Consider the following 19,597-nt stretch of genomic DNA (forward strand, 5'->3'; position numbering starts at 1 on the left):
GTTTAGGTCCAAATATACTTGGCTACCCTGTGAAAGGGACTTGAGCCAAATTCTGTCTGACTTCTATAAACTCCATTTTAATAGTAAAACCACAACAGAGCTTAAATCACAACGCGTAACAGTAGGCTCAGTTCTTAAGTTTCAGTCATATGAATTTTTGGATTTCCCAACTCTTGATTTTCTTTAACCTGGAAACTGTTCCAAATCCCTTTGGAAAAGAATAAAGTGATTATTTACTGAATAAATTGCATGTTGAATTTCAGGATTCTTTCTCAAGGGGATAATGTGCTTTGATCAATGAGTTATGAATTTGATAACTAATTTAGTTCTAGGAATTAGAGAAGAAGAAAGGATTCCTATTTTATCAGTTTATGTTAGCCTTCTATCATCTACTTCATCTTCCTTCCTTGGGTACCTGTTGATATACATCCTAGAATACCATGACCTATTAGTTTTTGCTGCAGATATCTAAAGGAAAAGGTAATTTGTTGGCAAACCTGGTAACTATATCATGTAATGTCTCATAATTGAGTGCTGTCATCATCACCATAAACATATAACAATAACTGACACCATCAACTACAGCTCAGAGTACATAGCTATCAACCAACCTTAGACATTTTGGTACTCATTAAGCAGTGTATTACTTATGGAATGTCCTGAAGGGCATATAATGTAGTAAGTCTATTATAATATCTACACATAAATAATATTTGATAATACATTGTCTGTAGATAACACATAGAACCTATAGTATCCATAGACATCGTCTCTAATATCTTATAAGAAAGTTCAATATTTTCAACATGTTTCCTATACTCAAGTGTCAAAAGGCTATTCTAGAAAAATTGTAGAATGCCTTTTCATTGTCAGATCATATAATAAAATAATCTTTTATGATTGTTTCCATTTAAAAAATCACTTTCTGTTCTACTCCAAATTTCTGAAGAATTATGCTTACATTTATATCCCAGATCTCCTCTGGTGCTACAAATTATTTAGGTATTTCAACTCTTTAGGTACATAAGCTTTTGACATTTAAAAGTTTTTCAAAAAATTTATTAAGGGCTGTGATTTAAAATACTGAGGATCAAAACAACAATGAGATATCATATCACACCACAGAGACTGGCCCACATCCCAAAAAACAAAAGCAACCGGTGTTGGCGTGGGTGTGGGGAGAAAGGGACTCTCCTTCATTGCTGATGGGAATGCCGACTGGTCCAGCCCTTTGGGAAACAATATGGACAATTCTCAAAAAGTTAGAAATTGAGCTTCCAGTTGATCCAGCAATACCACTCCTGGGAATATGTCCCGGAAAGGCAAAAAGGTATAGTAGAGATGACATCTGCATTTCTATGTTCATTGCAGCACTGTTTACAATAGCCACAATCTGGAAAAAAAACAGAGTGTCCCAAAAACAGATGACTGGTTAAAGAAACTCTGGTACATCTACACAATGGAATACTATGTAGCTGTCAGAAAACATGAAGTCATGAAAGTTGCATATAAGTGGGTCAACAGGGAAAGTATCATGCTGAGTAAAATGAGTCAGAAAGAAAGAGACAGACATACAAATATTGCACTCATATGTGGAATGTAAAGAAGCTGGGAGGTACAAGCTTGCATGGATGCAATTTCTGGCATATTTCTTTGGACTTAGTTACTTAAATACTAAAATACAGAAATCCAAAACCATGCGGCCGCTAGTGCAGACACTCGACCTCATATCTCTTCATTCTCAGCAATGGAAAACAAATTATCAAATGCTTCATTTTGAGCAGGTCCAACTTTAGGGAGGAGAAAATCCAAACAATAATAGTGAGTTTTTTGTTGAAATATTGAATGTAATCAAAGCAAAGTGAAAGTAAAGTGAAATTAATCAGTTACACAGGTGCGGTGGGGGGCTGGGAGGGTGGGGGGAGGGGAGGTATACTGTGATTTTTGGTGGTGGAATATGTGCACTGGTGAAGGGATGGGTGTTCGAGCATTGTATGACTGAGACTTAAACCTGAAAGCTTTGTAACTTTCCACATGGTGATTCAATAAAAGAATAAATTAATTAAAATAAATAAATAAATAAATAAATAAACTCAAATTTCTACAGTACTGAAGACAAAAAAAAAGTAATCCCAAGGAGATATTATTAGAACCTCCAATCTATAGCACCACTCAGAAGAATAGGTAAAGATCTATACTTGTAACTTACACCTTAAGAGAGAGTGTCAGTCTTATGGATCTGATATTTTAACCTGTGAACTCTGAGTTCTGTCTGAGTAAATATTGTCAGAATTGAGTTGAATTATAAGACATTCAAGATTTGCTTGTTAATGTGGGGGAAAACCCTTCAACAATTGAATGCAGAAATGGATGAGGGATATTTATTATTATTTTTAATACAATCACACACATACACGTACAAAAACACAACCATACACTGTATGATTCAAAAACTTTGAATGTTCAGTATACATAGCAGTTTGATATATAACATTTGAAAGATTAATTTTAAAACACAATGAATTAAAGAAGGTTTTAATTTAGATTTAATGAAATAATGATGGTTTTAATCTGAGATTTCACTATTTGACACTGGTGAGTCTTTCAGATTATTTAAATTAGATATTTTTATTAATTGTATGTACTTTGTATGCACTCTTATATGTGTTGGTGTACGAAACAGAGCCCACCTTTGTAGTTTAACGTTGTCATAGCACTTAATTTTCCTCATAAAGTAAGAAATCTGAGGAAAGTCTGGATCTCTTGTGTTATTTGTTTCATCACCCTCACAGGGAAACTTTCCTCTTCATGCAAGCTAAAAATCCTCTTCAATTGTGCTATTTGTTGGAGAAGGAGAAAGAAACAGAGTATTATTAAGAACAAACTATGTTTTTTGAAGTTTTTTAGGTTTAACTGCAGCACTGTTGTTTAGTTGTTCATCAATTTGCTCAAGCGGCCAGTAACGTCTCCATTGTGAGACTTATTGTTACTGTTTTTGGCATATCGAATACGCCACAGGTAGCTTGCCAGGCTCTGCCCTTCGGGCAGGATACTCTTGGTAGCTTGCCAGGCTCTCTGAAAGAGACGGAGGAATCGAGGAATTGAACCCGGGCCAGCCATGTGCAAGGTAAGTGCTCTACCTGCTCCAGGACTGGAGCGAGAGCACAGCGAAAAACAAACTATGAAGAGAAAACAAAAGCATCCCCCCAAATCTCTAGCATATTTGTACTTGTATCTTTTTGTCTATACTCCAGTTGAGTGGTTACCCCTGGCTGCAGCAGACAGTGTGTCACCTGGCAACCTTGCCAATTAGAAGACAGAGATTATGAGTAAGGAGACAGAGCAGAACAAATTTTCAGGTAGGAAATTACTCCTGTCTAGAGATTTGTTGAATTTTTAACGCCATGTCATCATATCTAATACTTTAAGCAGTCTAAATATTTGGAGTAATACTGAATGTCAATAATTATTCTCTTATGCTCTTTGAGTTTTTCATGGGTAGACATTGTTAATGTTCAAAAGGTTTAAGTGAAAGCTTTAGATACTATATTCCATGCATTACCGTTACGTAGTGATATCAGTTTCAAATATCATTTCTTGTTAAGTGGAGCTTTTTCTCCTGGTGCTGGAGTGGTGCTGGGGGGGAGGGCCCACTCCTGGTTGTGCTAGGCAAGTGGTGTAGCCAGATAAGCTTGGCACCTGATCCTAGTGAAGCAGTGCTGATAGGGCCCCGAAGTGCTGGGGGGTCACTTGCGCCTTTCTTTGCTTTATTGGGGGACATTTGGTGCCATGGATAATATTCTGGAAAGTCATATATTCCATCTTTTTGAACCATGTCTCCGGTCATGTAATATTTTTTTCATTTTTTCTTTTATTTTTGTACTGCTATAGGTCAGGGTCAAGATGTTATGCATTTTTGGCATATGCTGCCTGCTATCATTTCACAAACTGATAAATCCTAAATAAATCCTTCAAGCCACATATTGGAGTTTTAGTTAAGACACCCTGCAGGTTTTCTGTATAATTCAGGGACTCAATATCTAAAATGAGTACATTTAGCATAGTACAGGGACTCAATATCTAAAATATGTACATTTAGCATAGTACAAATTAGTGGAATGTTACAGCTTATCAAAATATATTTTTTAGTATTTTAATTACCAAAATAACTTTTTCAAACGTATTTTGTCTTCATATACAGATCCTGCCTCATAACTTCCCTCTAAACCTTGATGATTTCAAGCGAAATGAGTCATATAAAAATATGTTCTGCTATGTTAATGAAGGCAACTTTTGAAAAAGACCTGAGGATGGTTGTCAGGGAAACCAATATGAAGGATAGGACTCCTATTTTAGAATTCCCTGATTTCCCGGAAGGCAAAGGGTGTCATAAGGTTAAGTTCAGTGACCAATTGGTTGGTGACTTCATTAGTCATGCCTATGTCATAAAATCTCTGTAAAATCCTGAAAGGACTTGTCTGGAGAGCTTTTGAATTTGTGAACACATGGAGCCTTCACGGCCGCATGACATCTTATAGCCTAGTTTTCCCTCTCAGAGAACCTGGCAAGCTACCAAGAGTTTCCTGCCTGCATGGGAGAGCCTAGCAAACTCCCCGTGGCATATTCATATGCCAAAACCAGTAACAATGATGGATCTCATTCCCCTGACTCTGAAAGAGCCTCCAATGTGGCACCTTTGGGAAGGATGAGGAAAGAGAGGCTTCTAAAATATCAGAGCTAGGACTAATGAAGACGTTACTGAGTCTGCTCAAGAAAATGGACAATCAATGGATGATGGTGATGATGATGATGATGATGATGATGATGATGACGACGGAGCCTTAGGCAGAATGGAAGTTCTGTGATTTTACCCATTATCTGGCCTTTACATCTAAATGTTGATTCATATCACTCATTATTACGTGAAATAAACTCAGTGAGGAAATAGGATTCTTGAATTCTATGAGCTATTCTAGCAAAGTAGTTAAACCCAAGAAGGGTGACTCTGAGAATTCTTGATAACCCATTGACAAATCTGATTCTGTGACAGGCACCTATGGTCTAAAAAATAGGGTCATGGGAATCCCTGATCTAGATCCAGGTTTCAGCCTACATGTGAGATAATGAAGGTCCTTTCTTAATGATCAAGGGATCTGTACATCAGGAAGAACTCACACTCCTAAATGTGTATGCACCAGTTAGGGACCAGCAAAATACATAAAACAACTAATATAAAACAATAAATACTAATAAAATTTAAGAAAAACATTGATAGGAATGCAATAGTAGTTGGAGATTTCAATACTTCCTTGTCAGCTCTCAATATATCAACCAGACTAAAGCTCATCAAGGAAATACTTTCCTTGAGGTAAGAAATGGAAGAGGAAGAGTCAGCATATTTATATATATATGACTTTCCATCACCCCAAAAGCTGGATACACATTCTTCTTCATTGTATATGGGACATTCTCTAAGGTAGACCGCATGCTTGGCCACAAAACATTATTCCATAAAATTAAGAGTACAGAGATTGCATCAACTATCTTTTATGAACCTGGTGTACTGAAAATAGAAGTGAATCACACACAGAAATGGAGAATCAAATCAAACACCTGGAAATTATACAGATCATTACTGAACATCCAGTGGATTGGAAAGAAAATCAAAGAGAAAATCTAAAGATTCCTGGAGACAAATGAGAATGAGATCAAGAGCTACCAGAACTTGTGAGACACAGCAAAAGCAATATTAAGAGAAAAGTTTATAGCTATGCAAGCATCCATCAGGAAGAAAGGGCCCAGATAAATAACAACCTTAGAGCTTGTGATCTTGGAAAATTACCAACAAAATGAGCACAAACCAGGCAGAAGGAAATAATAAAACTTAGAGAAGAAGTGATAGTACAGTGGGTAGGGCGTCTACTTGCACACGACAGACCCAGGTTCGATTCCTCCATCCCTCTTGGAGAACCTGGCAAGCTACCAAGAGTATCGTGCCCACATGACAGAGACTGGCAAGCTACTCGTGGCATATTTGATATGCCAAAAATAATAACAACAAGTCTCACAATGGAGACATTACTGGTGCCTGCTTGAGCAAATTGATGAACAATGGGACAACAGTGCTATAGTGCTACAGAACAGAAATCAATAGCTGGAATCCCAAAAAAGGAGGACCTACTACTAATCCTTTTCAAGCTTGTCTAGGAATTTGAAGAAACAAAACATATCATACTGTTCCTATAAGGCAAATATCTCTCTGATACCCAAAACAGAGATACCGCATAAAAATAAAATTACAGACCGATATCCTTGAAGAATACAGATGCAAAGATACTCAGAAACATACTAGAGAAAATTCAACAACTCATGAGATGGTTCATACACCATGACCAAGTAAGATTCATCCCTGGGATGCAAGATGATTTAACATTCACAAGTCAATCATCATAATGCACCATATAAATAACAAAAAATATGAAAACTATATGACCATATCAATAGATGCAGAGAAAGCATTTGATAAGATCAGCACCTATTCATGATAAAAACTCTCAACAAAATAGGAATTGCAAGGGCATCTAGATAAAAAAGAAAGAAGTCAAGCTTTCACTATTTGCAATACATAGATAGATACTATACATAGAAACTCTCAAAGAATCTACCAAAAAGTTCCTAGAAACAATAGGTTTGTATAGTAAAGTGGCAGGCTACAAAATCAATCCCCCAAATCAATGACTTTCCTATAAAAACCATGAAAGAGAAGAGAGAAATATTAAGAAAACTGTCCCATTAACAATCGTGTCTCAGAAATTCCAGTACCTTTGAATCAGGTTAACCAAAAGAAATGAATGACTTCTACAAAGAAAACTACAAAACACTACTACAAAAAAATTAAAAAGGACATGAAGAATTGGAGCTATACCTCCTGCTCATAGATTGCAAGGATTTACATTGTTAAAATGGCAATACTTCTGAAAGCATTTTACAGATTCAGTGCAGTCCTTATACAGATATCCATGAGATTTTCAAAGAAATAGATCAACACTCCTGATATTCATGTGAAGCAACAAACCACCATGAATAGCTAAAGCAATCCTTGGGAAAAAAGAAGATAAGAAGCATCAGCTTCCTCAACTTGAAACTGTACTACAAAGCAGTAGTAATCAAAACAGCATGATATTGGAATAAAGACAGACCGGCAGATCAATGGAACAAAATTGAGTATACTAACATATATTGACCCTCAAATAAATGTTGATAAATGAGCAAGAAGTATGAAGTGGAGCAAGGAAAACCTCTTCAACAAATCATACTGGGAAAACTGGGCAGCTACATTCAGAAAAAAAACAGGAGGAGAAGGAGGAAGAGGAGGAGGAGGAGGAAGTGGAGGAGGAGAAGGAGGGGGAGGAGACAGAGGAGGAGGAGAAGGAGGAGGAGGAGAAGGAGGAGGAGGAGGAGGAGGAGGAGGAGAAGGAGATCTCTTCCTAAGGCTAGGCACAAAAGTCAAATTAAAATGAATAAAAGACCTCAACATCTCAACGTCAGACCTGAATACATAAGATGCATGGAGGAAAATGTGAGCAGAATCCTCCATGACATTTATGCTACAGGCATCTTTGAAAATGATACACTACTGACCAGAAAAGTGGAAGCAAATATAAACAAATGGGACTACCTTAAACTAATCTTCTGCATCTCAAAAAAATGATGACCAAGATAGAAGACACCCCACAGATTGTTAATAATTATTTACCCAATGCCCAACTGATAAGGGGTTAATATCCAATATGTATAAGTAACTGATAGAACTTTATAAGAAAATCATACAACCATGTCAAGAAATGAGAAGATGAACAGAAATTTTCTCAAAGAATAAATAAAAATGGCAAAAAAACACATTAAAATGTTCTACATTGCTAATCATCAGGGAGATGCAAATCAAAACAACAGTGAGATATCTCACACCATAGAGACTGGGGCACATCCGAAAGAATAAGAGCAACCAGTGCTGAGTGAATGCAGAGGGAAAGGGACTTTCCTTCATTGTTGGTGGGAATGTCCACTAGACAAGCCTTTTGGAAAACAGTACAGACTTTGAGCTTCGATATGACCCAATAATATCACTTCTGGGAATATACTGTGGGGACGCAAAATCACAGAACAGAAATGCCATCTGCACTTCAATGTTTATTGCAGCACTATTCGCAGTTACCAGAATCTGGTAACAACCCAAATGCCTGAGAACAGATGATGGTGTTAAAGAACTGTGGTACATCTGCAAAATGGAATATTATGCAGCTGTTTGGAAATATGAAGCTATGAAATTCACTTATAAATAGATGGACATAGAGTATCATGCTGAGTGAAATGACAGAAAGAGAGGGATAGACAGAATGACTGTGTTCATTTGTGGGATATAAAAAAAATAGTATGAGACTAATATCCCAGGACAATATAAACAAGGGTTAGAAGACTTGTCTATTGTTGGGGGATTGTCACAAATGCTGGTGTGCTCATGGGGGAAAGTATTTGGGATAGAGATGTGACCACTATTACAAAGATAGTTGGAATTGGTCCCTCTTGATAAGAACTTCATGCTGAGAAGAGAGATAGAGAGAGAGAGAGAGAGAGAGAGAGAGAGAGAGAGAGAGAAGGAAAGTGCCTGCCATAGAGATAGGTGCGATGGGTAGGGGCTGTCGGGATGGAAACGAGGGACACTAGTGATGGGAAATGGACACTGGTGAAGGGATGGGTGTTGAAACATTATATGACTGCAACCTAACCATGAACAACTCTGAAACTGTATATCTCACGGTTGTTTAATTTTTTAAAAAAATAGAATCAGTAAGAATCATCCTATATTTCTAGTAATCTAATCATTGGGGTTAGTAGAATCAGAGCCTTTGATTCAATGTTATAGGTTAGGGCTTCTTAAACTTTTTATACTTTTTCCCATGAAATGCATAGGAGTACACTGGCTGGGAATTCCTCAGGTTAATTACATGATTGACTGAGTTAATTTTTACTTATTGCACACTTAGAAACCTTTTTATGTTGCCAGGTTATCATGACCCTCCATTCAGCTGGTGGTGATTCATAGTTTCAGAAATAGATTATAGAAAACAAACAACTGTTAAAGAAAACTCTTCTGTTTCATGTTGGTAGAAAACTAAGAATTCAGTGTACAGTCAAAAACTTATGATACAAATACTATTTTTTTTTGGAAATTCACAACTTTTCCCTCTACATTGAACAAGTTATTCATTGTTATTCAAATAATATTCAAGCTGTTACTAAGAGGTATGTCTACTATCAAATCTATAGTTATTGTATTAAACCAGAGAGAGCTACATTAGTATATGTAGATAATATTTAATTACTTTAATAATTTTAATTAGTCTAGTATATTGTTTAATACATAGAGATCATATTATATATGATATCTTTAGAGTATTGTGCTATAATTGACAGAAATTACCTTAGGCTAGGCCAACACAAAAGTCCATATCTCCTTCTAATCTTTAGCGATACATCTCTCTATTCATTTCTCCTCAAAGCTCCTCATTCAGACTTTCTGATTTTTCTAGACATTTCGATTGAAAAGCCCTCAGGTCTCCTGTTAAAAATTGCAAGTACTGATAAATACAATGCAAGGAATGTATAAAGTTGCCTCTACTACTCCAACTTAAAAACCATATAAAATGTGCTATTAAATCTTGATTTTCAGGAAATGTTAACTGCTTCTCAATGGCAAAATATGTTTCATGCATGCTGCAATCTATCACTAAAAGCTAAATGGTATATTTAAATTAAATATAATTTCAAACATCTCCCACCATGTTCATAATATTTCCATCAGTGTAGTTTTCATTCAATGAAAATCATTTAATTTTGCTTATTCCTGCTTTCAAATAAAATCATGATAAAATGTTCTAGTGACTATAGAATATAAAATGTTGATATTATAGAACAGTGCTTCTTAACCATTTTCTGACCATTGCCACCTTCCAACCTTAATTTGTGTCCTACCACTTGTCCCCCTAGTCTGGTTTAAAGACTACCACATTCATGTGATTTTCTCTTGTAGCTCCCTTGAATTCCTGGGAACCCCCGATATACCCTATGATCTCCAAAAGAGAAAATATGTTGTATAATTAACTTAAGAATATCAAGTAAAAGAAATATATCATGGGAACTGTTTTAAAGATAAATATCATCTCATCTAAGTTATGCCAAAAGATTAACCCACTTACCCATTTATCCAACCATTATTTATAGATAATTTATAGTATACTATTGGTGACATGTGCAATAAAGTGCTGTTACTGTGCTATACCGCATGTGCCCAGTTATTAATTAAAATACCCCCACCCTAAAAAGATATTCAATTGTCATGAAAACAAATATGTAAACTAGTGGCTTCAAAGTGCAGAGACAGTAAACTCCAAGGATCGAGTAATTCTATAGACGGTAGGCAGGAGAAATTAAGAGAATCTTAGGCTTATAGTGAGGTTGTATATAAGAGTTGCTAGAATTAAAGAATGAGATACAAAAAAAAATAGAAAATTATGCATGCAAATTAACATACGCATCTGTTAATGGTGAAAAAGTCCAGAGAGGAATTACATTTAAGCAGGTTCAATTTGGAAGGCATTGTAAGTCAAACTCACAGAATAGTATAATTAAACACATAAATTACTGAAATCAATAAATTAATGAAATTTAAAAGTATCTCTGAAATATCAAGTGATTAACAAAAGTAGAATGCAAATATTTGATTTCCACTTCCTGGAAAATTCTTTCCCCAGATTATTATACAACTGGACAATTGAGATCTTTATTTTAAAAATCACATACTTGTAAAGATTTTTCCATACTTTCCAAATAAAATGGTGTCACTCTATCACACTCACTTGTTAACTTTTCATTTCCTTAACTTTAAAATCAATATTGAGATAATAGAATACATAAAGTACTGATTTTACAGCCATATTTAACATACCCACATGCCCTTGATCTTTAATCTCTTTATTCTTGTAAACTAGATTTCAGAATCTGTAGAAATTGCTTAGCAACGTTTGATGTGGTATACACTCTCGGGATTTGTTAGCTGGCACTCTTTCTTTTTCTTCTGTAATGAACATATTTTGTTCACTGGTACCCATATGAGTATGACTAAAGCAGGGGACCCTTTAAGAGATATTTGCATTCTATTATCTCAAAAAGACAAATCTCTAATGCAAAATTATCAGGCAAAATGACAAAAGATATGAAAGATTTTGGAGAACAGAAAAGATGCTTCTGCAATTTCAAATCACACTTCATATAGAGTTCTTTGAATCCGTGAAGAGAGATCTACATTTGTCTCCAGAGAAAGGAATAGGAAGTAAATTTCCATAAGTACTAGGAAAAACTAAAATTTCTTTTATTTGGCTTCTTGTTGAAGTAGGAGCTTCAAGGAATGTTTATATGGAAACTGACATCCTTTAAAATATTTGGAGGACTTAAAGACAAAAATGTGTTGTTTGCTCTCTTTGTAGTCTCTAAAAAATCTAAATAACTCCCTCCTGCATTCCTAGCCACAAAATCAAACATACCAAGTGTCTAAGACTTGTTACATTGTCTATTGTGATTTAGAAAAGAACCCCAAGCACCTATTGTTACCAAATGAAGGGAATAAATTCTTATCTTTAGTTCTTTATCAAGATAATAATAACAAAAGAAATAAAAAGCAAGCATTGCCAAAAGTAGGAAAGAACCTAACTTTGTATTCCAAATATTACCTCAATTTATATTTTTTGTGCTTAGATTGTCACACCAGGCGGTATTCAAGCACCACTCCTGAAGATGCTTGAGGTTCCATATGTGATGATGAAGATGAAACTGACATCGACCACTTGTCAAGCAAGTGCTTCGCTCCTGTTCTTTATTTACCTGGCCCCTGTCTTCAGAATTTTGAGGTTTTATGTTATAACAGCAGCAGTACTCTATAAAAGACTTAAGGTCTCACTATGATACAAAACTAAATGGAAATAATTTTAGGCTATAATATATATATAATTAAGTAATATTATGATCAGTATGAAACATAGGAAAAATCAATTACTTTTAGGCATAGAAATGACTCATAAATAAAATTTACCACACATATTCATATAACTTTTGAGCTGTATCATACTTATTTATTCAAAGTATATGATTAGACAGCACATTATACATTAAATATATATATTGATTACATTTGACTTAAGTTTAAAATATAAAAATATGAGGGAAATGGGTATTTTGGGGATGAGCATATGACACGCTGAGATCTCATGAATTTGAACTAATAGATTTGTTATGTGTACACCAAATATTAAGAAAGCATTTTAAGATTGTTTGCAAACTGCGGCATTAATGAAAGATATTAAACAGAGTAATGGAAATTCGGGCTTTGAATATTCTTGGTGCTCAAACTTTTCTAGTTTATAATTTGTACTTCGTCTTTGGAAAATCATGAAAACTTTGGTTTTTATGTGTCTTGTATTGACTTTCCTAAAGTCTACATTTCCTCAGCGGTCACAGACAAACATTTAATTCTCCAGTTGATGTTATTGTCCCCAGACCTAAATGATAGAAATTCAAATATTGAACTCCTCTAAAGTAATTAAAAAGATTTACAAATATCTCATGACTATTATTACAACTACAGTGTTCTTTTTAAGAAACATCCTTGTTTTTTGGGAAGCAAAATAGTTTTATTCAAGAAATTTAGAGAGATTTGCGTGGTGGTGGGGAGAGATGGGGAGAGAAAGATATTTGATCAAGAGAGAACAAGACATCTCCAGGATGGGAAAAAAACACATCCTTTATTTTTGTTGTTGTTCTTTTAGTTTGGGTGCGGGTCATGCCAGACCCTACTCAGAGTTTACTCGTGACTCTGCACACAGAGATAACTTCTGGTGATCTCAGGAGACTTTACAGGGTTCTGAGGATCAAACTTGGGTGAGACAGGTGCAAGGCAAGCACCCTACCTAATATAATATCTCTCCAGGCCCACATCCTTCATTTTCAAAACTATTCTTATTAGTATATAACCCGGACTCAAAACTTTAACACCTTCCCAGCTGGAGACTTCTAGATGCGCTTTTGTTGTTGCTGTTGTTTTCAATGTGTTCTAATTTTAGATGTAATATACAAGTCTCAGTTGATTCTGTGCTTCCTGTAGTTGACACACTCCTTTTTAATTCATTTTAGCATGTTTCTCTTCTGTCCTATTACAGTAGTTTCCTGCACTTATTTCCTCACTGTGAGGAAAAAAATATAAGTCAAGGGACCAGAGAGAGTAAATAGATAGGGCATTTGTTGTTCATGCTGCAAACCTGGATTCAATTCCTGACACCCTGTATGGTTCTTCAAGCCCAGCCCTGGGGTTAATGATCCCTGAAAACAATTAGAAGGAAACCCTAGGACAGCTGGATGTGGCCCCTAAAACAAAAATGAAGGAGGCTACGCCCACTTTGTTGAAAGCGACATGATAAAAGCTATCCCGTTCACAATTGTGCCTCAAAAAATCAAATACCTCGGAATCAGCTTAACTAAGGAGGTAAAGGACTTGTATATTGAAAACTACAAAACGCTACTTCAGGAAATAAAAGAAGACACGAGGAAATGGAAAAATATCCCCAGCTCATGGATTGGAAGAATTAATATTGTCAAAATGGCAATTCTCCCCAAAGCATTGTACAAATTCAATGTGATCCCTATAGGGATACCCTTGTCATTCTTCAAAGAAATGGAGCAAGCACTCCTGAAATTCATATGGAACAATAAGCCCCCACAAATAGCTAAAGCAATTCTTGGGAAAAAGAAAATGGGAGGAATTAACCTCCCCAACTTCCAACTCTATTACAAAGCGGTAGTTATTAAAACAGCTTGGTACTGGAACAAAGGCAGAGTGGCAGACCAATGGAACCTGGTTGAATACTCTGACACATCTCCCCAAATATATGACCATCTAATCTTTGATAAGGGAGCAAAAAAGGCGAAGTGGAGCAAGGAAAGCATGTTTAACAAATTGTGCTGGCAAAACTGGACAGCTACATGCAAAAAAATAGGCTTAGACCTCCACCTATCACCATGTAAAAAAGTCAGATCAAAATGGATTAAAGACCTCAACATCAGACCAGAATCTCTAAGGTACATTGAAGACAAAGTCAGCAAAACCCTCCACGACATTGAAGCCAAAGGTATCTTCAAAGCTGACACGCCACTGGCCAAGCAAGTGAAAACAGAGATAAATAAATGGGACTATCTCAAACTAAGAAGCTTCTGCACCTCAAGAGAAACAGTGCCCAAAGTACAAAGACAATCTACAGAATGGGAAAGGATACTTATGCAGTACCCATCCAATAAAGGGTTGATAACAAGGATATACAATGCACTGGTTGAACTCCACAAGAAGAAAACTGCCAACCCAATCAAAAAATGGGGTGATGAAATGAACAGAAACTTTCCTAAAGAAGAAATCCGAATGGCTCAGAGGCACATGAGAAAATGTTCCACATCACTAATCATCAGGGAAATGCAGATCAAAACAACCATGAGATATCATCTCACACCACAGAGACTGGCCCACATCCCAAAAAACAAAAGCAACCGGTGTTGGCGTGGATGCGGGGAGAAAGAAACTCTTCTTCACTGCTGGTGGGAATACCAACTGGTTCAGCCCTTTTGGAAAACAATATGGACAATTCTCAAAAAATTAGAAATTGAGCTTCCATTTGACCCAGCAATACCACTCCTGGGAATATATCCCGGAGAGGCAAAAAGGTATAGTAGAGATGGCATCTGTATTTCTATGTTTATTGCAGCACTGTTTACAATAGCCAGAATCTGGAAAAAACCAGAGTGCCCCCAAACAGATGACTGGTTAAAGAAACTCTGGTTCATCTACACAATGGAATACTATGTAGCCGTCAGAAAACATGAAATCATGAAATTTGCATATAAATGGATCAACATGGAAAGTATCATGTTGAGTGAAATGAGTCAGAAAGAAAGAGACAGACATAGAAAGATTGCACTCATATGTGGAATATAATGTAACTGAGAAGTACAAGTTGGCAATGATGCAACTTCTGGCAGATATCTCTCTGGACTTAGTTACTAAAATACTAAAATACTGAAACCCAAATCCGAGAGGCCACTAAGTGTGGTCACTCGACCTCATACCTCTTCATCCTCAGCAATGGAAAACAAATTATCTAATGTTTCCTTTTTAGCAGGTCTGACTTTAGGGGAGACTCTCCAAACAATAATAGTGAGTTTTGTTGAAATATTGAATGCAATCAAAGTGAAAGTAAAGTGAAATTTATTAGTTACACAGGCAGGGGAGCTAAGGGTGGGGGGGGCTAGGGGCGTGGGGGGGTTAGGGGTGTGGGGGTGCGGGGTGGAGCTATACTGGGATTCTTGGTGGTGAAATATGTGCACTGGTGAAGGGATGGGTGTTCGAGCATTGTATGACTGAGATTTAAACCTGAAAACTTTGTAACTTTCCACATGGTGACTCAATAAAAAAATTTTTTAAAAATGAATAAGTAAAAAGAACAGTAGAGTCAATAGGGCACTTGCCTTTTATGTTCCATTGGTTCAGGGTTCTATTCCCAGCACCCCCATAATCCACTGAGTTCCTTCTGTGTCAAGAGCCAGGAGTAAACTCTGAGCAATACAGGTGTGGCCCCCCCAACAAAGAACAACAAAAGAACCCCCCTCAAGTACAAGTACAAGTTAAGATCTTGAAGAAGTTATAATTTAGAAGTTAGACTGAGAGCCTTACATAATAAAATAAAAGGCAAAAATGTAGGATACAAAGAATTGAATAGTATATCAAGAGGTTTGATAGATAAGACTATTTTCAACTGATTATCCAGACATAGCAGCATTAAAATCATGTTTGTTAGATTTCCTTTTTTAAAATTTTTTTAAATGTATTAAATCACCATGAGATAATTACAAGCTTTTATGTTTGGGTTACAATCTCACAATGATCAAACACCCATCCCTCCACCACCAATATCCCAGGTATTCCCCCCTTTCCCACCCTCCCCCTGCCTCTATGGCAGACAATATTCCCCAAACTCTCTCTCTACTTTTGGGCATTATATCTTGCAACACAGACACTGAGAAGTCATCATGTTTGTCCATTATCTATTTTTTGCATGCATCTCCCATCCCAACTGGTTCATCCAGCCATCATTTTCTTAGTGATCCCTTCTCTATTCCATCTGCCTTCTCCCCTCCACTCATGAAGCAGTCTTCCAGCTATGGGGCAATCCCTCTGGCCCTTGTATCTACTGTCCTTGGGTGTCAGCCTTATATGATGTCATTCTATACTCCACAAATGAGTGCAGTCCTTCCATGTCTGTCCCTCTCTTTCTGATTCATTTCACTTAGCATGATACTGTCCATGTTTATCCATTTACAAGCAAATTTCATAACTTCATCTCTCCTAACAGCTACATAGTATTCCATTGTGTAGATGTACCAAAGCTTCTTAACCAGTCATCTGTTTTAGGGCACTCGGGTTGTTTCCATATTTTGGCTATTGTGAACAGTGCTGCAATGAATATATAGGTACAGATGTTATTTCTACTGTGCTTTTTTGCATCCTCAGGATATATTCCCAGAAGTGGTATTGTGGGGTCATATGGAAGCTCAATTTCTAGTTTTTGAAGGACTGTCCATATTGTTTTCCAGAAAGACTGGACCAGTCAGCATTCCCACCAACAGCGAAGAAGCGTCCCATTTTCCCCACATCCACGCCAGCACTGGTTGCTTTTGTTCTTTTGAATATGTGCCAGTCTCTGTGATGTGAGATGATATCTCATTGTTGTTTTGATTTGCATCTCCCTGATGATTAGCGATGTGGAGCACCTTTTCATGTGCCTTTTGACCATTTGTATTTCTTTTTTGAGGAATCTTCTGTTCATTTCTTCTCCCCATTTCTTGATGGGGTTAGAGGGTTTTTTTCTTATACAGTTCTACTAGTGTCTTGTACATCCTGGATATTAATCCCTTATCAGATGGGTATTGGGTAAATATTCTTTCCCACTCTGTGGGCTCTTTCTGTATTTTAGTCACTGTTTCTTTTGAAGTGCAGAAGCTTCTTAGAAGTTTGATGTAGTCCCATTTGTTTATGTTTGCTTCCACTTGCATGGTCAGTGCTGTTTCGTCCTTACAGATGCTTTTAGCTTCAATGTCATGGAGAGTTCTGCCTACATTTTGTTCTATGAACCTTATAGATTCATGTCTGATATTGAGGTCTTTAATCCACTCTGATATGACTTTTGTGCCTGGCACTAGATAGAGGTCAGAGAAAGCATTTGACAAGATTCAGCACCCGTTTATGATGAAAAATCTCAGCAGAATGGGCATCGAAGGAACTTTCCTCAGTATAGTCAAAGCCATCTACCAAAAGCCCACGGCAAGTATCATTCTCAATGGGGAAAAACTGAAAGCCTTCCTCTAAGGCAAGATTGCCTGTTTTCGCCACTCCTATTCAATATAGTACTGGAAGTCCTGGCCATAGCAGTTAGACAAGAGAAAGATGTCAAAGGCATATAGATAGGAAAGGAAGAGATCAAGTTATCAGTATTTGCAGATGATATGATACTATACTTAGAAAACCCTAAAGACTCTACAAAAAAGCTCCTAGAAACAATAAGTCAATATAGTAAAGTGGCAGACTACAAAATCAACACCCAAAAGTCCATGCTTCTTATATACAAATAATGAAAGAGAAGAAAGAGACATTAAAAAATATCCCATTCACAATAGTACCTCAGAAAATCAAGTACCTTGGAATCAGCTTAGCCAAAGAGGTGAAGTACCTATACAAGGAAACTTACAAAACACTATTTCAAGAAATAAAAGAGGACGCTAGGAAGTGGAGACACATCCCCTACTCATGGATAGGGAGAATTGATATTATCAAAATGGCAATAGTGCTCAAAGCACTATACAAATTTAATGTTCAAAAATCAAGCCACAAAATATAGATTAGTGTTTTCAGAGATTCACAAAATTATTAGAATAAGTATAATTAGAATTACATTCCCATTATTTCTCAACAATCTGCCTAAGGATGTGATATATACTTCTGTTTAATTTTTTTTAAAAGACTATAAAACACATGTGACTTTTGCTATTTCAAAAGACAATACTTTCACTTTCCTTCCAGAACATCCTGCAAGACGTTTTCACTGAAAACACCACAAGATGTTCTCACTGTTAACAAAACTGGAACCCATGATATTAATGTTCCTTTATTACTTTCTTGAAATAAAACATGTCCTGATTTCAAATGAAAAATAAAGTGATAAAATGTATCTTAGGTTTATACTAAGATATGGAACAAGGTAAGAGTAAGGAGATACTATATGCTAAGTTAAAACTAAGGAGTTCTAGAGAAAAATGATCAACATGTGCATTTAGAAAACAGTACAGTTCAATGAAAAAAATGGACACAGTTGAAAAAAGTTTTTTTTCAATAAGAATGTATATAAAAGTGGTAAAAAGTAATATTATTTTAAAAGTTTAGAATCACAGACAAAAAGTGACAGAAATTGAACTCAATTAAATTGAATTTTTAAAAATACGTGGCCAAAGATTCTTGATGGCACAGAATCAGAGTATTGAAATGTTTTGACATATTTAAAAACTGTATAAGGGAAGGCATGAAAGTACAAATGGCATAACAACATCTTTTTCAGTTCAGTAAAATGTGAACTAATAAGATACTGCTAGGCAGGCACCAAGTAAGTAGAAAGAAAAACAATAAAAAAGATAAATTCAAAGACTAACATTCAAATAGTACGACTGCACGGTAGTCACAGAGGGCATGGAATTCATTCCCAGACACAAATAAGATGTCATTTGTTGTATTTTGTGGATATTTTAATAAGGTAATAAAATAATCAAGAAATGCCAGAAAAGAATTTCCCATGAGTTACAAAAGAATAATGCAGATTATTATTTTTAATTTTAAGTCGTAGAACAAAAATATTTTCATTCTATTTTAAGTTGGTTAAGTTTATTCCATTTTCTGAACTCTAGGAAGGATTAAAAAAAGAATTTTGCAGTTTTCTTTTTATACTATAGTCAACATGGACCATGAATTACTTATGTATAAAGCATAAGGCTGCATACTTTAGAACTTTCTGGCAACCAATATGATTTAATACAAGTAGCCAAATATTTCCTGTCCCTAGATATTTTTGTAGCATGTTATGTGATTGACAGTGCTGTTTGAGATTATGTTCCAGAGTGAGTGAAGTTAAACTATATATTCTCTCAGGACACTAAAGACCAATACTAACACTAAAACAGCTTTATGAAATACATAGGCACAACAATCAATTCTAGACTAAAATTAAGTCTAATTTTTTCACGAATTTTTAATTGATGTAAATGTAAAAGTTATAAGTACTAAAATATTTGATTTTTTGAAGAGTAATAAAATGTGATAAGTTCCAAACAAAATGCGTAGTTCTACACATGCTTCAGTAGGAGCTTAAGTCCCTAAGCCTTTCCTTTACTAACAATTGTAACT

This window comes from Sorex araneus, chromosome 1 (assembly GCF_027595985.1).
Source record: "Sorex araneus isolate mSorAra2 chromosome 1, mSorAra2.pri, whole genome shotgun sequence".
NCBI classification, from domain to species: domain Eukaryota; kingdom Metazoa; phylum Chordata; class Mammalia; order Eulipotyphla; family Soricidae; genus Sorex; species Sorex araneus.